This window comes from Mirounga leonina, unplaced genomic scaffold (genome assembly GCF_011800145.1).
Source record: "Mirounga leonina isolate KUSES-001 unplaced genomic scaffold, KU_Mleo_1.0 Mir_53, whole genome shotgun sequence".
Classification (NCBI taxonomy): Eukaryota; Metazoa; Chordata; class Mammalia; order Carnivora; family Phocidae; genus Mirounga; species Mirounga leonina.
This window is the reverse complement of record NW_023270807.1, coordinates 83767039-83788187: the sequence shown is the minus strand read 5'-3', so window position 1 is coordinate 83788187 and position 21149 is coordinate 83767039. Positions and strand designations below refer to the sequence as shown.

At 40.2% G+C, this 21149-nt stretch overlaps 1 protein-coding gene and 1 pseudogene across 9 annotated transcripts in view; one reads left to right on the top strand and one right to left on the bottom strand.

Moving 5' to 3' along the window:
* The window catches only part of EPB41L2 (erythrocyte membrane protein band 4.1 like 2), a 210669-nt gene that overhangs the window by 44338 nt on the left and 145182 nt on the right, over window positions 1-21149 (top strand). The window lies entirely within an intron of this gene.
* LOC118001755 lies at window positions 6916-7034 on the bottom strand (annotated as a pseudogene).

The following is a 21149-nucleotide window of genomic DNA, read 5'->3' as shown; positions in this document are numbered from 1 at the left end:
CTTCCCGATCCTTCCGTAGACACTTTCTCATAAGTATTAACAATTCTATGTAAACTTGTAATATTGTAAATATTAACAATTCTATTTCAGATAAGCTGAAATCCCTCTGATACTCTGTTTTGCTTGTGGAGATGAAAGATGGTTTGGTTTATTATCAGTCAGTGCAAGCAGTGAATGAAAGTGTGCTTGCAGTTAGCACTTGCCCCATGTGCCTTAATCTGTTTAAATTGGGAAGATTACCTAAAATAACAAGGTGTGCCTCTTGTACTTACATACAGGCAAGCCAGGTCTCTACCTACCAGACAGGTAAGAATTTTTCTTTGAATTTTAAATTTGGATTCTTTGGTTTGCCTTCCGGGTTTTTTCCCTAGTATAATCTATAGGATCTATTTTGCTACAATAATTCAGTGTATCTTTGAAAAGGAGTTCTGAACTTGACCATATTTTAAATTACAGTTAATGTTGGACTCTGAAAAATATTCTATGGATTATCTTTTATTAAATCAAAGTAATGGGTGTGTATAATTGAATCCAGGTTCCTTTGCTTATCATTTTGGTCTCGGTGGTTTCTGGACAGTTTCGGATATTGTACCCTTCTGGAGAGGTTGCCTTTGTGTCATACTGGAACTTGTTCCGAGGTTACAAGTCATTTTTGGAGACAGTAACCATTCCCTGGAAAATGCTGGGCTGATTTTCTTTTTCAGTCTGTGAATTGTGAGCTTGATTCATCAGATTGCCTTTTGGCATCTGATTCGCCCTGGGCAGGATAGTGTACAGCTTTATTTGGTGAGTGGCTGCAGATGCTTCTTGCCATTCAGTCTTCTTTATTTGTTGTTGTTGTTGTTGTTGTTAATAAATGCCCTGTCTGTGAAATTTTAAACCAAATGGGATAAAAGGAATCCTGGTTTTCAAGGGTTCTTTAATTTTGCATTCAAAAGGCAATTTCAGCTTTACTGTTTCAAATTGAATGTTCCAGTTGTTGAGTAACTTCCCACCTCCTACCCTCACCTCCGCTTACGTATTTGAGGGAGAAAAATATAGTTTGATTTGTATGCCCGAATAAAAAGTGGAGAGAAACTTGCACTTCATCTGTGTGGCTTGCCCAGATACCTTTATGGGATCCTTAAGATTATGGAAAAACCCCAGATTCAAAGGGAACATTTGAGGTTATTATTTTATTTAAATCGAAAGGCAGATGTACCTTTTTTTACCTACTTACTTGAAACATGGCGAGTTGAGAATAGTGGGAAGCCAAGGACAGTTAAGTGCTGGAAATGGCTTCATGTGTTGCCTATTGCATCCTGGACGAGCTGGATAAAATAGAAACAGCTGGAATGCCAAATGCCCTATAAATTTCAGAGGCCGGTATAAAGTGTGGTGGAGCACACTTTATGAGCTGATTTCATGCAGAGCTTTGTCCACAGGTCTTCAGTGACTTGAGTTCAGTTTTCTTCACAAAAATGCAAAATATTTGGGGCCCTTTCGAATTGCTAAGTGAAAAATGGCGTGCATTTGGCTCCATCAAGCCAGTAGCCTTGGGAGATGGGCCTGCCTAGAAATTGACTACATTTTTGTGGGAGAACGGGTGAAAAGGGCAGTTTCCTGTGTTGCTGCCAAAAGGTCTGAACAATTTGTAGTAGCTTGTGGCTAGAAAACAACTTCTGTGAGGCACAAACAGCAACTTCAGACTGGCTCCGGGTATGTGTGAGAAAATGCTCTTCTTTCCCACTTGACTGTTAGGCTTTGTAGAAAATGTATAGAGTGAAGTTTTAAACTCAGCTGCTTTAAGTGGTGTTATTTTGGTTGATTTGGATAAAAACTTGGGGAAATATACTTGGAATTAGCACAGGTGGTGCATAATGTGGTACCTAAAAACAAACAACAAACAAACCCTCAGCATTTATATTTTTTTGTAACCATGGGCTTGAATGGTAATTCACTTTTCTCTGCCTTAAAAAAGTATTGGTAAATCTTGGCATGTAGGGTGTGTATTTTTACAGGAATTTTTTTTTCCTAGTTGACTTTATAGAAGTGGTTTCTTCATTTTGGCAGTGTGAGAAGTATGTTTATAAAATATGTATATGAAGCTATTGGTAATTGCCATAGAGGTAGTACTTAATTACTTACCAGGCACTATGCTAATACCCTCATACTGGTTAAGTCGTTTACTTCTCTGGATGAGAGAAATAGCTTAGGCAGGGCCATCATGTAGCTAGAAAATGGTTGGGGGCTGTTGGATTTGGAGTCTGGTCTGTGTGTTCCTAATTATTTCAAAATAGGTACGGTTTCAGATATCAGATACTCATTTTGTAGATTTAAAGTCTGTTAAAACTTGTGGTGTTTTTCTTTTTTTCCCTCGTAGAATGGGCTTGGATATGTGGAATGAGGATAGACTTGATTCGTTTTTAATGTTTTCACTAATCTTTTTCCCAACTGCAGCTTCTATCACACCTGTACTAACTGTGGCTTAAATGTTCCAGACTTCGCTTTACTTTTTTGGCCTTGGTTTTGATCTTTCTCTTCTGTTGGGGATATCTCTTAGCTTTTCATTGAGATGCAGACAATAGCTGGTCAAGACTTAACCTTTTTCTTAATATTTTGCCCTGTTTGTTAATGTCACTTTCTTCTTCATTGTATATTTAATAAATAACCTGATGCTCAAAATCTAGCGCACTTGTTTTCAACTGGGGAGGAGGTGGGTGGGTCTTTGTTTTTGTTTTTGTCCCAGGAGGGACCTTTGGTGCTGTTTGGGGACGTTTGTGATCAGCAAGACTTGAGGGTGCACTGCTAGCATCTTGCATAGAGCCTAGGGTTGCTGCTGAACATCTTACAATACACAGGACAGTGCCTCACAACAAAGAATTACGGGCCAAAGTGTCCATCGTGCAGAAGTTGAAAACCTTGATGTAGCTATTCTAGGACACGGATCCAATCTAATTAATTAGAAGTGGTTTCTGTCTTCATGAGATTTTTTTTCATAGCAAAACAACTGCATGGTAACTAGGTGAGTTTTATTTTCTATTTTCTATTTGAGAGGTGAGGGAAGAGGCTGTCTGCTCACCCAGCCCTAAGCCAAATAACACAAGTTGATCTTACATTGCAGTGTCTTTCTGCTGTTTGCTACTTTACCTTCAGCCCCCATCCTGACTTAGAAGAGATCACAGCTTTGACGTATTATTTGCCATTATCTCAGTTACGATAAATGCACTGCCTGTTACCAATGGTACATGAACTACCTGGGTTTGGGGTGAGAGAGAAGCAAAAGAATAAAAGGGATGCCCACCCAAGTTTTGACTGGACTGAAGGTCCGAGTGTGCCTCTCATAATTATATTGAGTAGCAGAGTATGCAGTTGTGAATGCTCTACGTATGTAGGTCCGCACATATCTACAGGGTCAAGCACTGATTAACTTTGTAAACTGAAAACTAAAATACAGTGGATAAGTGGAATTTTTAGGTGAGCTTAAAAAGAAGAAATCTCTAGGTACAATGTTTAGCAAATAACTACCACGTTAGGGAAATTGACTTTTTTGTATTTGATTACCTTGTGAGTTGTTGGGTCTCATCTTTGTGATTTGGATTGAATGTTAAAAGTTGAAAGGAACAACTCCTAGTGGTATTTTTTTATTTTTTTAAGATTTATTTATTTGAGAGAGAGCGTACATGAGAGGGGGGAAGGTCAGAGGGAGAAGCAGGCTCCCCGCTGAGCAGGGAGCCGTATGTGGGGCTCGATCCCAGGACTCCAGGATCATGACCTGAGCCGAAGGCAGTCGTTTAACCAACTGAGCCACCCAGGCACCCCACTCCTAGTGGTATCTTGATGCTGTGGCAAGTGCGTGGGATTCTCCACCTTTCTTAGCTCCTTGGTCCTTTAGAGATGGCTCCACTTTACCTCACTCCATTCTCTGCTCTTAGCCTTTTTTTTTTTCTTTTTTCTTTTTCTTACCAGCTTGCTTTATGTAGGTATTTCCTACAATGAATTTGTAATCGGTGGCTTTCTCTTTGTGTCGCTTACTAGGTTGTGATGTCCTAGCACAGTGCTAGGTGCATAGTGACCCCTTACTCCCTAAATGTTGAATGACTGAATGGTGGAGGAAGAGGAGAAGCAAACAGTTTAGCAACCTTAAAACCAAAGGAGAAAACAGTAGGTATTTGAAAGTTAAAGGGTGCTGGGGAAGGAGTGTAAGTAAGGAAGGTAGGAATTGTTACATTAACTGGACCATTGTGCACATTTTTTTTTTTTTTTCATTCTGCTTGACTGAGGCTGGTAGGCTAGCCCATGGCCTTGGCCACCAGTGGATGGCAGGTCCAAGTGGTGTTCATGTCGTCTTCCTGAGGTTCCTTCAAGCTTGATTATCTTCTTGTGTTCTCTGCCTGTGCTGGAACATAATCTGCCTGTTTGCTGGCAGTGTGATTTCAGTCTAGATTTCTCAACTGTGTGAGTCGTGTGTGTTCCCTCCCTCCGGGGAAGAACTGTGTTTTAATGTGATAGAAATGACCCTTGGAGTCCTGCGGTGATTTCCCTGTAGCAGTGCTCCTATCTAGTACGTTAAATTCTGGGCTTGACCTTTTATGGCCTCCTCAGGCACATTATGTTTTCATAGCTTTCCTTCTATTGGCCCTTGAATTCAAGAGATGCAGACTCCTTTTACTCTGGGGTTTTTCTTAATGTGCATTAGTGTCCCCATTAGTGGCCTGGATTAGAATAAATAGCAACTCTATAATGTATGTGTCTTATTTTTCTGTTGAGTTACATGAAAGCATTTATTTGACATTTTGATTCAAAATAGAGATAATGGAAAAGCTTTCTTTCAGCAAAAGGCCCCCTAACAGGGCATCCATTCTTATCACTGTGGCCATGCCATTGGACTTGTCCCTTGCAAATTGAACATGCTTGATCTCACAGGTGTTTGCATGGTTGAACAAATTATATTTGGACAATACACTGTTCTGCCTGTCTGATTAGAGAGGCAGGGCGGAGTTGCACATGGACTACTTGGTAAGAGAATTAAGGAGAATATTGGCAAACATTTTCCAAAAAAAAAAAACAAAAACACTTCTGAGAGTAAATAAACTTTTTCTTTTATTCTTTAATGGCAAAATGCTCTTAAACTTATTGGAAGTCAGCCTTGTACTGCAAAGTTTTTTTTTTTTCCTCTGGTAACTTCCATTTACAACTATGAGATCGTTAAGCAATACCTGGTTTTCCTTCTTGGAGGACAGCTGTAGTTAGATTGTGGCTGAACCCTTACTTAGGAAGATCCAATTTCCAGTGTCCTATATTTTTAGTCTGTAGTTTTTTGTTGTTGTTGTTTTTTTAGCTTTTTGCCTAGATGTGAAATCTGTGTCCAGGAGAGTGGAAGTGTAGGGTGGGTTGATGAGGGAACTGTCCTAGGATTTCTGAAGATCTCTGAGTCCAATTAAAGTCTGTGGTTGTGATTTTTGAGAAAAGTTATCATAGCTATTTTTGTTTTGCTGCATGGTTGCAAGTAAGTAAGGTCAGAGTTAGGTGGAACATTCGAACATGCTGGAGGAGAGAGGAGCTGGGAGTTAAGGCTATCGTGGTGGCCCATGGGATCCAAGGTAATGAAGGAGGGTAACAAAGACTTGGCATTGGGAAGTGGGAGGGGCACAGGCTGCTCAGATCAAAGAATTGTTGGAGTTGGGGTTCGAGAGGGATTGAGCTAGAAAGATGGAAGATAATCAAAGGTTGAGATGCAGGAAATTAAGATAATGGTAGGATTATAGGCCTAGGGCAGGATTTTTCAAGAAATCATTTAAAAAAGCTTCTGCACAGCAAAGAAAACAGCCAACAAAATAAAGAGGCAACCCACAGAATGGGAGAAGATATTTGCAAATGACACTACAGATAAAGGGCTAGTATCCAAATCTATAAAGAACTTCTCAAACTCAACACCCAAAAAACAAATAATCCAGTCAAAAAATGGGCAGAAGACATGGACACTATTCCAAAGAAGACCCATGAATGGCTAACAGACACATGAAAAAATGTTCAACATCATTAGCCATGAGGGAATTTCAAATCAAAACAACATTGAGATACCACCTTACAACCAGTTAGAATGGAAAAAATTAACAAGGCAGGAAACAACAGGTTGGAGAGGATGCGGAAAAAGGGGAACCCTCCTACACTGTTGGTGGGAATGCAAATTGGTACAGCCACTTTGCAAGACAGTGTGGAGTTTCCTTAAAAAGTTAAAAATAGAGCTACCCTATGACCCAGCCATTGCACTCCTGGGTATTTACCCCAAAGACCCAGATGTAGTGAAAAAAAGGGGCACATGCACACCAATGTTCATAGCAGCAATGTCCGCAATAGCCAAACTTGGAAAGAGCCGAGATGCCCTTCAACAGACTAATAGATAAAGAAGCTGTGGTCCATATATACAATGGAATATTACTCAGCCATCAGAAAGGATGAATACCCATCATTTGCATTGACATGGATGGAACTGGAGGGGATTATGCTAAGTGAACTAAGTCAAGCGGAGAAAGACAATTATATGGTTTCACTCATGTGGAACATAAGGAATAGCATGGAGGAGATTAGGAGAAGGAAGGGAAAAATAAAGGGGGGAAATCGGAGGGGGAGACGAACCATAAGTGACTATGGACTCTGAGAAACAAACTGAGGGTTCTAGAGGGGAGGGGGTGGGGGGATGGGTTAGCCTGGTGATGGGTATTAAAGAGGGCACATACTGCATGGAGCACTGGGTGTTATACGCAAACAATGAATCATGGAACACTGCATCAAAAACTAATGATGTAATGTATGATGACTAACAGAACATAAAAAAATAAATGCAAACAGCCAAAAAAAAAAAAAAAAAGGCTAGGACTGGCATTTAGAATATGAGAAAGAATAAACAGCATGGGAGTCAGGGTCTTATCTAGCCTCTGCAGAGTTATTACATGAATTAAAAGAAGATTCCCTCTTTGGGAAGAGTTTTCAATTAGCAATAATCATGCTTCGGATCAGCCTCATGGGCTGTGATCCTGCCCCTGCACAAAGCTTCCCCTTTGGGAGAGGGAAGGAGAGAGGCAGTGGGAGGAAAGAGGTGCCCTTTTTTTCTGGCTGAGGAAATCCACTGGCAGAAGGCTCACTGAACCCAGGGGTGGGGGCTGGATTTAGCACAATCTGCCTAAGTTTAGGCATTAGTCTGGATCAGAGTGGATCACACATAGTCTTTTGAAATCTTTGTTTCCATTAAAACTGGGTGTGTTTACATTGTATTTGCAAACTGGGTTGGAGGGAAGGAAATCTTTTACTCCGGGTCACATGTGGAAAAGTTTGAAAGCCAGTGCTTGGGGTATGACCGTGGGAATGGGTAACTAAAATGGTGGGGAGGGCAGGATCTCTTTCTCTCTCTCACACACACCCCCCCCCCCCCACGGCCTTATAAAAAGGAGTAGGAGTATGATAATAAAAATGATTTCAATTTGGAATGCATTATACATGTGAAGGTTTGAGATTCAGCTCCCCTCTTCCCTAGTAGCTTGGAACATTGTAAGGTGGTGGAGAGAAGTGTGGCTCAGATATAGGGTGAGCTCTGACTCAGCCCTGGGTCTCTGCAGCGTCACTGTCCGATTAGGGAAGTACCAGAGTCTGGGTCATCGCTAAGATCTTTTAAAAGCTAGGCAGTGAGGAGAGGAGACTGTTGGTGTGCTCTGGGTCACAGGGAGAGAGCTTTCTGCGATTTTCAGTGATGGGTTGACTGTAGAACACATAGTCAGCAATAGATAGTTGAAAATTTTAGAGGATTAGGAGGAGATCAGCTCTATAAAAAATCAAGTAGAAGCAGTCTTGGGATTTGTAAGATATAAGTTCTAGCGTCTTCCTCCTACTGTATTCAGGATTTTTTAAAAATGAAGAAATATTAGCATTAGCATCCGAGTGTGAATTTTGGCTTTGGCCTTAGAATGTAGGTGAAAACAGGCACGCACACTTAGCCTTTCCTCAGCCACGTCCCCGTTGTTAGGAGTAGTAAAATTGTGGTAGTAAGTTGCAAGGCCTGGGTTGCTTTCTAGACTGAATCTGGGAGGTGGAGAGTCTAGTTTCCCTTTATACTGGATCATCTTGGTCAGGTGTTGGCAGTGGGAAAGAAGCAGGAGGCTACGTTCTGTGGCTCTTAAAAAGGGAGGGAAAGGTAACCAGGCCCTGGTGGGTAGGGGAGTTAGGAGATTGGGTGGAGGTCCAGGATCCTGTAGCACTTCAGCCCGTTACCCCGAGTTCTTACCCCAAGCTCGTGTCAGGTACCTCATCTCTGGGTGCGCCCCTTGCTGGAGGAGTGGCCGGATAGGGATTCTTCCGTGGATGTTTTCTACTATGACTAGAGGGTGGCAGAAAGGGTCATATCCCACCCATTCTTCCTGGGGAGCAAATATGTTTGTATTTAACAAGTAGTTAAAACTCCTTGTGTATTTTCCTTAGAAGTGTTGAAAGTTTGCCATTAATTTTTCAAGTACTTTCAGGCACATTATAGATTGATTGGATCTTAAGTAAACTGGAGGAGTTCATATTCCCTTTAATGACCGTTACTGTGGGGCAAGAAAATAATAGCTAACATGAACTTAGTGTTTATGTTTAAAACCGTCATTCTACCAACAGTATTTTATTATTATCTGTATGAATAGCCATGCATTGTATTTTCTTAGCCTCATTTTACAGAATGAAGATTGAGGCTCACCTCTCAATTTTACTTTTTTTTTTTTTTTATGATTTTACTTTTAAGTCCTCTTTACACCCAAGGTGGGGCTCAAACTCCCAACCCTGAGATCGAGTCATGTGCTCCACTCACCGAGCCAGCGAGGTGGCCGAGGATTTCACTTTTTGACACCTGGCCTCATTCCCCGCTGTGCCCACCCCTTTCGCAACCAAGTCAGTCACTTCATTTGGAGCTGGGGTGTAGGTGTGGTTCTTTTTTTTTTTATTTTCAATCAGGCCTGTCATGAGTCGGGAGTCCCTATATCCTGCTTGTGGACAGGAGTGCAGAGTTAGTCCTTTTCAGGCCTGCCAGATACTAAATACAATTTAGAGCAGCTAAGCGTAGCTCTCCAAAGATGGTCCAGACGGTATTTGATGCTGTGCTCTACAAAGTGTTTAAAGCTGCAAAGTTGCAAGTATAGGGCTTCCTCGGCAGAGCAGTCAAATGTGAGTGAGGTTTTCTAGGGCCAGGAAGGACTGTTTTTGTTAAATAGTGTGAGGTCGGCTTGGGGATCCTAGCCACAGCTTGTTTTCTAGAGCCACGGCTGGCGATGACATCACCCCCGCAGGTGCCACATCGTTTTGTCCTACGTAGCCTGCCCTGCCCCGCCCCGCTCCTCCCTTTTTACAAAGGATACTTAAGGACTACTGTGAGCTTTTGTTGCGAAAATAAGTATGAAATTCAATTGTGTGTGTGTAGAGGTAGCGAGATGAAAATACAGTACTTTTTGAGAAGCAGACAGTCCCAGAAATTCCAGTTTTAGGTTACTTGCGTTCAATCACTCCCAAGAGATTTTTAAGGGGAAGGGTGGGGACAGAGGAGGGGTTTCAGACTAGATGAGAAAAATAGCTGTGGAAGAACAAGTTGAGTGTTTACACCCCTCTGCTGCCCCCCCTAATTGAAGGTTGGACTATAGTATTTCTAAGAGAACTCTGATTTCCGGCATATTTCATAGAGGCTGAAGAGCTCTGATTCCAAATGGTAAGCTTGGAGTCAAGGGATTGGATCTTTTTAATCATAAACTTACATGTTTGTTGAATAAAATTTGGAATACAGAGAACCATAAATAGTAAAAGCTTGATTCTCACTTTCAAACACAATCACTATTAGTAGTCTGTGTCTATCCTTGTACCCTACTCCTAGCTTATAGAATAAAGACTTTGGGGCTCATACTGTATATTTGGATTTGATGTCCATTTTCATCCAACTTTATTTTGTGTGCAGTTTACCATGCCAAGTATTTTTTTTTTAATGTAGAATTTTAGAACTGTAAGGCACGTTCAGAGAGAATTCATCTTTCCTCTATTTTCTAGAAGAGGAAATTTAGAAAAGTGGGGTTAAGTGACTTGCTCAAAATTGTTTCGGAGCTGGAATTGGAACTGGTTCCACTGATTCCTATTTACTTCTCACTGTACCGTGCTGCCTATTTCACTTTATTTACTGGGGAGAATTTGTGAGGTATTATCCTCTAGGATACATTAGAGATCATTAGATTTGCCTTAAAGTGTTAAATCCATCTAACTTTAAGTTTGACTACGAAAAAATAAAACCTTGAAACTCCCCAAACACACCTGTGTAGCTAATTTGTCCCAGGTACTTTGGAGAAGTTTGAAAACCATTGTGATATGGCTGAATTGCTGCTACCTTAGGGTTATTTGAGGTGAACCCGGGAGGAGTGGAAGTTAAAAATGTAGGCTTTACATTTAGAATAAACATCCGTAGATTTGAAGCCTTTCATTTCTTCCATGTTAAAGCCAATAAGTCTCTTAAAACTTTTTAGTGCTTTTACCAAACTCTTATTTCCTGTGCCACATTTCTTCTACTCTGGAATAGATTTGCTTTCTTCTGCTGCATTCCCATAGGAATTCTTAGCGGCATCATTCCTCTGGCATATTGCTCACCCCGTCTTATGGCTTGACATTTTGGGTATTTGATGAATGTAACTTTCCCTGGGGTTGCATGTGTTAGTGTCTAGTTTATGAGCTCCTCAAGGATGGGGAGGTTGTCCTGTCGTTTCCCTTCCGGCCTGCCTCTCTCCCCTCCTTTTGCTGTGTCTTCACAGTTCTAGCGGAGCACCTCCTAGGTTCACACTGTTATTACTCTGACTTGTTAAAAAGGTGCTGAGCACAGTTAGGGCAAATTAGGGCACATGGCCTCTTCTTTCACCTCTGGGAGCTATTAGTCATGCAGGCACCGTCGATCGCAGGACTATCTCTGCAGAAGAAACAAGTCTAGCATGATTTGCACATCTGTTTTGGTCAACAGGTAGTTAGATGTCCTTTTTGAGGCAGTTACGGATTCAGACGATGTACTGGCGCACGCATTCTCAGACTCACCCTCACCTCTGTTTGACCCTTGGTCAATGGAGAACAAACCAAAACAGCTGCAGTGACTTTAGTGAGCTGGGAAGGATGTCTAAAAAATAGGTGATGGAGAATCCTCCGTTCTTGTTTTTCTTGGAAAAATTCCTCCACAGGAAGTCTCCAGCATATTAAATTCTGCATCTTGAAGACTTAATAATTTTGTACGTCTTGGCTTTCTGCATCTTGAGGGAAGAATTAAAGACAACGAAGGGAATGAAGAAATTTAGTGTAGAAATCTGAGGAATAGGGAGTGGGGAAGAAAGGAAATAATTACTAGGATATATTTGTAGGTGGGGGCCGGAGGACAGGAGAAAGAATGGAAAGAGATCGAGAAATAAGGATAAATAGCCAAATATTAGGGTGGGGACAGAATCTGAATGTCATTTGGCAAAGCTGATTATACTTTTGGTGCTTTTCCAGAAGTTTTTCCAGTGATTGGAATGGGTGGGGAACTTGACTAGGGATGACAGCTTAAGTGCTGGAGAAATAGGATGGACATAGCCTGAGCAGCTAGAGTAGGAAGACACAGAATTAAAAAAAAAAATTCTTTTTTTCCTGGCGGTGCTCTGCATTTCTTATGATACTGTACTTAATTTATTCTCTAGTGTTGTACCAAAAAGTTTGTTTAATTTAGTATAATATAAAGAATCAAATCCTTTTGGATCAGTGGCTTGCTTGTCTCCTGACTTGTTCACTGTAGAAAAGTGTCAGGACACAGAAGATGTGTTGCAAAAGGAGACGGATTTCAGGAGCTGCCCAGGAAAGCAGCCATATCACTTTATGGACCCGAGACCCCGTGTGCGATGTATGTGCGCATGCGCCCATGTCTGCGCTTTTTCCCTTAAACGTGTAGTTGCAATGTACTTGTGCAGATGGTTTCACGTGTTGCTAGAGTGTGAGTTTATTTCTCTTGGAGTCTTTTTTTGTTATATTTAAGCAGTGATGGTCTGCATACCCTCTAGGCCTTTTGGAATTATTTTCACCTGTTTGTTTGGTTCTGCAAAAGGAGTAAAGTAACTTGGGAATTTTATGATTGGAAAAGGAATTCTACTTCCTGAAAATACTTCTGTTTACTGTTGGGTTCTAGTATCTGTCGTATTATTGCCTGCCCCGGGCTGGGCCCCCTCTGACATAAGCGTTAGGAACTGAATTGTGTCAGCACTGCGACTTAAGGCGTTTATCCTAATCCAAGTGTCCTTGGATTGTGCGCTGCCACTGAGCAAGGTGCTACACTGATTGCAGACCTGGGCTGCAAGTGTGAGTTCTGAAGAGCTCTGTGATTACCCAGTGAAAGCATTACTGGTAAACGTGAGTTGGTGTTTTTCTTTGGATGCGCTGTTTTGACCGCTTGAAGGTAGTGGTATTTGTGTTAGTTACAATGCCATTCTCCCAGAACGGAATGAATATCCGTGAATTCTGTCTGCTAAGGGTGCTGTCCTGCAGCAGAAGTCAGTAGAGAGTGATGACCAGTGAGAAACCCGCACAGATCTGGTCCAGATTTGGGTGTGCGGTAGGTATTTGGGTTGGCCGGGTTTCCTGGAAGACAGGCTTCCATTGTATTTATATAGCTATATTCTAAAAGTTCTGTAACTGTTGCACAATTTTGAGTGTGTGTTCCAGAAGCATAAAGTAGTGAATTTCTTGTCTGAGGTCTCAGTTCTGATAGCCATAGCTGCTGCTTTTCTGGACAGGTGCCCCTTCTCTTTTCCAGCCATTCCTCGTCCAGCTTTCTGCTGTGATTTCTGTACCCACTCGAGCGGTGAAAGGAAGATCCTCCGTGCTTTCATCAGATAAATGCTACGCACGAAGGAGAGATTATAGTAATGCCCATGGCTGTTGTGTTTTAACTACTACTCGACAATTTCATACTGTTTTTACACCTGTAGAGAATTGGAAGGTCAGCAATGTGGGGTGCATTGAGAGAAGATACAAGAGAAAAGTGTGTTTGGGAAAAGTAAGCTTTTCAGAAGGTGCTCAGAGGCAAATTCATTCAGAAACGTGAGCTCATCACCTGGTTGATTTAACACATTAATACAAATGAGAAATACCTGGCCGATATCCTTTGCCAGGAGGTTAGGTTTCTGCCTCTGCTCAGGACATTCTAAAAAGATCTCTGTCACTTCGCTCCATTTAAAATTTCTTAGATTCTCTAGTATCTGTGATGTAAAGGATTGGCTAAATTCTTTCAGGTCCCTCTCGTATCTGAAATTATATGGTTCAGGGGGACTGTGTATCCCAAAACACATTGTCGTAGGACTTACTTTGGAACCACTTTTTTTTTTTCCTTGTTTTTCTGAGAATTTAATACCTTTTTGAAGATAATGGCCCTTTAGGTGAGTCTTAATCCATGAGAACCAATCATGCAGACTGAAGGTAGTAAATTCCACAACACCTCACACTTCAGTAATATGAATCTTAAAAGATGGTCTGAGATTTCTCATTATAAGTGTGCCAAAATAATATTCCATTAGAGTGCTGTTTAATATTAGGCCTTCTTTATTGACTCGTTAAGATGATTATGTTAGATAATAGAAAAACAAGCTTATGATGCCTGGAATTGTTTGAAAAAATAGGTGCTTAAGTTTCTTAAAGACGTTTTCTTACAACCTCATTTCTTTCTACGCAAACATACTAACTATAACTTGGTGCATAGGGGTGTGTTTTTTTGCTCTGAAGCGTCCAGAGAGGATTAACAGACGTATTTAGTAGGTGAGATGTGGGCATAGGGCCTGGCTTGTGGACAAGTGCGGAGGGAAGAGGGGGAGGGAGGGGTGGCATTGAGCTGGGAGTGGTGGGGAGGTCTTTGGCAAGCTCGTAGCCTGGGAGCTGGACTGGCCCCGTGGTAGGGGAGATGATGGGCATGCTCCAACCAGCTGACTTTTGAGAAGAGGCCAGTGGAGTGAGCCCGCAGATTGGAGTAGATTTTCTTCAACAGTAGAATTCTTCTTGGACAGACCTGAGCAGAGAGGTTGGAAAGGAGGGTCCAGCCAGAGCCTGGAGGACTCTGCGTTTTGCATGGAAGAATTTGGGTTTTCTTTCTGCAGTTACTGAGTTTGTCTGAACAGATGAATGGTGTGATCATAACCGGAGTTGAGGAAGATTAGTTGGGTAGAGATTCAAAGTAGGGCTAACAATTGATGAGAAAGAAATCGTTATGAGAAAAATGTCCCCATTGGTAACATATTTACTGGTTCTACTTATTTTAATCAGAGTCTGCTGTTTATCATTAAAACTGTTTTTTCCACAATGTAAAAGTCTTCAAATTGTTGTCTAGGATACTATCTACTGCAGATAAAGTACACAGACTTCAAGTAAAAGAGGAACAATCAGCATAAGGTCCTGATTCTGATCTTTCTTCATCCAGCATGTTCAGATATTCACTTTTTGTAATGAATCCTGGTCCTTGGCATTCTGTTTTTTTTTTTTTTTTCCCCCTCCCTGAAGATGTTTCTTAAGCCCTTCTCTTAATAATGTTTTGAAAATGTTACTTGGTTGATTAAAAGTGGGTATATCCCGATATCCCCACCCCCAATTTATTAAGCTTCTAGTTCCATTGTAGTATGCTCTTTTAGGAAAGTTCTTGGACAGTAGTTTGTCTTTAATCCTTGTGAATATTATTTGACATTGATAGTCCCAAAATTTAAAGTAAAAATGTCTTGGAAAGAAAGTCAAAGTCCTAGCTAATAAGGGAGAGAGTTGGAATTGATTAGATCTGCGTGATACTGAGTCACTGTCCTTATCTGTAAAATGGAGGCATTGATACTACATTTCTGAGTGGTCATGAGAAACGAAATGATCTGTGTAGATTGTTCAGCATAATGATGGCATAGTTTGTTTATAAGCTACCTGTTGTACAACATGAATCACAGAAGCACAGTGTTTATGAACCTAAAAATCTTAGTTGATTTGGTTGCTGAGATAAGTAATTTTATGTTCTCAGTTTTGGAGTTGTAATTTTCCTTTTCAGATTTAATATTTGAAATTGCCCAGTTTTTAAAGAACAGTAAGGACTCTTAGTTTTGTGTGCTCCTAGTGAAACTTGCATCCTCAATACTTTCTTTTAATTCTGCCCTACAGACTGTCATTCTACTGGTTCAGTTCTGTTTTGTGTTAATTTTTATTGGCTTCCCCCCACCCCCCCTTGAAATGCAATAGTCCTGTAGTGTCCTAGTGGAAACATTGTTCTCTTTGTTGGGGCCAAAGAAGTGCCTTTGTCATTCCTTTGAGACATTCTGCAGATGCCATTTTGCAGTTCTGAAAAATATGTCCCTGTCCTCCTTGTGCTGTGTTAAATTGTGCGTGTGTATGGCTTGGTATTTTAATGAAGTTGTAGTGAAAACTTGACAGTGATACTTGTCATATGAGAACAAAACAAAGAAAGGCTCTTTCTTGATCGAATGTAGATATGCGATCCCCGTCTCTCCGTAGTGTTGTGTGGTCCGAAAGTCGATCCCTCCTGCACTCAGGCCCTCAGATGTTTGCTGCTTTTTGACTAACTTTATAGGACACTGTTCATGCAACTAATTCTGAGCCGGAGTTCTAAGCCTTTTGTTGATGTGTATTGCTTCTCAAAGATCTCTTAATTTATATGTTTTTAATAGCATTTTAAGTGGCAAGAATGAGCTCTAATTTGCTAAGTGGCTTTAATCCTTGTATTAAGAAGTGGGGGCAAAAATCTGTTGGGAAATTGCCCTGATAAAATCCAGGAAATTCCTTTCATTCTTTTAAATCCAGTTAAAATCTAACTTTAAAAAAAAGGCCTCTGATGTAACAGTGTCTGAAAGTGTGTGCTTCTTAGAGTCCAGTAATTTCTTGTATACAGTGCCGAGCTCAAAGAGGGATAGTATGAATGTACCTCTGTGTTTCAGGTAAATCTATACCACATGGCATGGTACCAGTTTATTATAATTTTACTGGGATTTACTCATCCTGTTTTGCGCTGCCTTTAAAACTGCTAAAGCTGGGAATACAGAACTAACGAGAGAAAACTTCATATATTTTGTTTTAATGGACCTTAAGCTATTTAAATTTTTTTCTTAATCATAGTAACCTAGTCACTGAAGAAAACTCAATAATATAAAGAACTACAAATAAAGCAAAAAATTTCTCATTGTCTGCATTTAGGAACAACCACTGTTATCATTTGGACTGAGCATTTCCTGTCTTTTATCTGTGAATATGTACACATGGGTTAAAACAACAGCATTATCCTTTTAAACCTGCTTATTTTCCCTTGGCAAAATATGGCGAATGTGTCTCTGTAAATTCTTAAGCTGGTAGTACTTAATTTTGGAAAGGTGAATCCATAGGACACTCATTTCATTTATATGGACTCACTTGGAAGTTCTCCATTAGTAGGAAGCGTGTACATTTATTGCCTGAAGATACATGTGTCAAAAAAGGATAGGCTGATCATTTTGGATGTTTTCCAGGATCATAAAAGCATAACAAGTCTCTATTAGAACTGTTAAGGAGCCTTTGAAACAAGTAAAGATCTGATCACATAAGCCTTGGCTCCTCCTGGACAGCTGGCTCACTGATTTCCAACAAGAGCTGATTCTGCTGTAGCCCAGCTCCTGTCATCTGGGGCAGAGGTACACAGGGATTACAGTGTTTGTATATGTCTAGCCATCAGCTGGACTTGTTTTATATAATGATACCAAGCCCTGTGTCATGCCATTCCATCTGTTTTGTTTTTTTTTTTTTTTAAAGATAAATATACAACTGGTACAGGACCGATCCTGTTACAATAAACTCAGTGGCAGAAGTAAACTCTTTCTTAATATGGATATTCCTATAGAGTTTAGGGGTGGAAGTAGAAGGAAACTCTCCCCAGGGAATTGGTGGATACTGGGACCCATTCTTCTCCAGAAGAGAAAAACTATCCTCCTCCCCCATTCTCATTACTCTGGGGTTCAATGGGGGAGAATATTTACTTTTGATCTATAGATAATACAGCAAAAACAAATTTTCTTGTCATAACTGTGTTGTTTTGTCAGTTCATTGAGCGTTTATTGAATTCTGATGTTCCAGTATGGTTAACAAATGGAATTAGAGGGGATAATGAGATTGAGAAGGATAGGAGATAGCCAAATTATGGCTGAACCCAGATGGTTTGAATAGAACTAGTTAAAATCCTTAGACTGGGGTTGACTCTGGTGGGAGGAAAAGGTCAGGGAGATGGTGACAAAGGGGAAGTTGAGGGTGGATGCTGAGTGGTTAAGAGTGCTGCTACATATCATCCGTCTTGTCTATAGATACGTATGTATGTACACACACCTTTCTGTACCTCTGAGGACAATACATAAATGTGTGTGTACTTTCAGCGTAGCTTCTATAGGCATATTGCAAAGGTCCTTCCCTTACCAAGGGCAGACTGTATAAAGTCCTGTTGACCTACTGCATCTATAGGCAATGTCTTTGTCTCAGAACACGGTCTACTGATGATGTTCCTGCCTCTGGTTCCAATTCCATTCAGCCTGTCTGCAGTGGTCAGTCCCATTGTTCAGGTTTCCCCCAGGACCATGTTTTGCCCTGTCCTGTCCCTTTGAATAGCTGTAAATCACATTCTATAGGTCATCAGTTGTGTGGATCATGGGGTAGATAATTAGATAAGTTAATAACAGTGACTGCTCTAGGCATAACCTGTCTTTGAAATGTGATTCCTGATCAGATCCTCCTGCCCCTGGTTCTGTCCATTGGGAGGATTGCCTTGGTGATCTACCATGTATATGTCAGGGCTGTCTCAGAGGAGGGACCGCACTACTCTTCACCCATTTTAGTCTGACTTCACTGTTCTTGGTATCCTGGTTACTCTGTTGGTGGGTATTGTTGGAATGGTAGAGGGTCCCTGCTGGGTTGGTTTGCCATCTACTGGACTTCTCTTTCATGGCCTTGTGATTGGTGAGCGTGTGTATGTGTGTGTGTGCACCATAAACTACCAAATAATTTGATTGGGCTCCCCCTGACCCCACATTTTATTCTGTGTATCCTCTGGCTTAAAAATCAGTAGAAGAGTTATTGTTAGGTTTGATCACAAACTGTTTATTTTTAACCTCATACCTGGAAACTTGGGTTGGATTTTTTTTTTTTCTTCCAAGGATAGACACGGGAAGTAGACGGTCTAGACAGAGGAGAGAGTCAGCATTAATGAGGACACGGAAGCATGAAAATTTATTTTGTGTTGAGGAGGCTGGTATGGCTGGAGGTCGGGGGAGGGGAAGCAGAAGACAAGCTGAAGATCTGGATTGGAGCCAGCAAGGGCTAAACCCAGTAGCTTATACTGAGGCATTTGGTCTTCATTCTCCCTGCAGAGCCACTGGAAGCCTTTAAAAAATTATTATTATTATTATTATTTGAAGAAAGAGGCCTAATTACAGATACCTGTGTTTTAGAAATAATACATGCCAGGTTTTATGGAGAATACCTGTTTACCCTGGGCATCTCTTCTGGTGACTTTTACTGTTCATTAAAAGAGCCTACCCAAGGAAGCCTCATTTTGTATTTCTAGTGCTATGAATTTTCCTTTGTGGGTACTATTTATTATGCAGGGGACTAGGATCAAATATTTAACTTAATTGTGATGGTAAATCTTGTTACCAATTAAGTATATTGTGTTTACTATAGAATAATAATCTGAAGCTTGGGAATATGATTTAAGCAGGTATTTTTGGAATTTGTTGCACTTTATTATGAGACAAATTGGAGCCCACTCTTGCTGTGTTCTAGGCTGGGGATTCAAAGATGAATAAGCCTGAGCTGCTGATAAGTTCACAGTAAGACCAACTGATACTAAAAATTCAAAAATGATCATTTCAGCCTTAGAAGTACATACAGAGAGAGGACAACTGAGTGAGCTTGGATGAAGAGCGAGGAAAGGATCTGGTGATTCCTGTACTGAGTCTATTTCAGTGTGTTACTGGGATTTTGTTTGTAGCTGCATACTAAATGAATATGATCTGATTACTCATTCATCATCAAATGTTTCTTTGGCTACCTTACTATATGCCAAGTACTGTGTTAAGCTGTGGGGATATGGGTGTAAGATTGTAGTCTTTTCTCCTAAGAATAGGATTGTTTACATGGAGAGGGAACCAGTCAGTAGCAAAGAGAAGGGAGAGACATTTTGGGAACTACGAATGGCCCTGCAAAACTGTGGGTAAACAAATTTTTCTTACTGAGCCATTTTGCTAATATTCAGTGGAATCTTACTGTGTATCAAGTGTGTGAGAGGGGGAATAGTTCTATAAATCTTCTTAATAGTTGTTCTAGAACTATTCGTTGAATGAATGAATGTATCTTTTGTGCAAGAATAGGTTTTTATAGATTGGTATTAATTTAAAAGAACATTTGCATTATTTGCTACTGGTTTTCCCTTCACGGGAAGGATACTTTTTCTTTTTCTTTTCTTTCTTTTTTCTTTCAATTGAAATTCCAGGAAGTATCACTGTCTCAGGTTTCTGTCCAAGCACTTTTCTGAAGCCAATGGGTGGGTGTATGTTTAGATCCAAGAGAAACAAATTACAACCATGGATGTGAACTTTTCAGTCTTCTCAAAATAAAAGCTCAAAAAAATATTTTTTACGCTTTTCTTTTGCAAAGACCATCTTTTTCTAAAGAGGGATGAAACAAAGATAACATGCTAAGCATATTGGATCTTCATCATACCGTTCCCACCTTTCCTAGTAATTAGCACCACTCACAATGTTCTTTGAGAATTTTATTTCAAAGTTTAAAAAATGGTAGAAAGAAGTGTTTATGTGATAAAGTTCAAACAACCTTTGTTGTGTATCGCTATTTTAAAGAAGGTAAGCATTTTGGGAGTCAAAGAACAAAAATAGCATTAGATTTACAAAGGGAGGCAAAATGGGTATTCAAGAGCTTTCCATTTTATGAGACATAAATTAGACATTTGAAAGAATCTTAGCTTAAATTTATTAAATAGGAGTGCAATGGGGAAGAGGTGAAGAAGGCTTTGTTAATTGTTAAGGCCCTGAAATGCATACTTCGTGTAGCACACAGATTTCCTAAGGCCCCACCCCCCACCATGTGACTGTCATCATGTTTTGTGTGGCTGTGGAAAAGGACACAGCCATGGAGGTGCACATTACTAACCTGGTAGAAGAGGAAAGAGGAAATAAGGGTAGGAAAGGAGTATTACAACCATAAAGTTGACATATTTTAGACAGTTTAGTAATTAAAATTTGTGTGATTAGGTTGTAAGAACCTTCAGGACATTTACTTATATACCCTAAGCATTGTATATGGACCACACTTATTTGTAATATTATGAGTTTTTTTCCTAGACTTTTTCCCCCCTCACTCTTCCATTAATCAGAGATCCTCATTTCTGTGGTCTAGGGCCATCTCTTTGCTTTGCTGTTACAATTCTGTATATCACAGTTTGCTTCTTAATACCATTTCTCTTGTTCCTAGTCCTAACATTTAAAGTAGATTTCTTATACACAATAGAATTGGGTCCTAACTTTTTTCAATCTGATGATCTCTGTCTTTTATTTGATGTGTTTAGATCATTTATATTTAATCTAATTATTGGTGTTTGTGGGACCATATTGCTATTTGTTTTCTATTTGTCCTGTCCTTGTTCTTTTTCTATCTTCCTCTGAATAATATTTTTCTGATTCCATTTTATCTAATGGCTTATTCTGTTCTATATACCTCTTTTTTCTGTTACTCAATTTAAATTGAAGTTATTAACTTGTCTCCAGACCTTTTACTCCTCCTTTAACTATTTCAGTGAATGGCTTTGCTATCTAATTAACTGCTCTTTATCTTTGTTTTCTTTCTCTCGACCTTAACTCTCATGTGTCACCAGAGTCTTACCGTTGTCCTAATTGAATATTTCTTGAATTTATCCACCTCATTTCGTTGACACCTTCCATATTCAGACATGGTAACTTGCATAAAGCTTAGCTCTCTCATGGTCCATTTTTAACCTTGGTAGCCAAAGAAGTGTAAGTCTCAACTTTGACAAAAAATTGACAAACTATTTATTTTTACTGTGCTCTCTTGAAAAACAAGCGATTTCATAAGAACAGCAA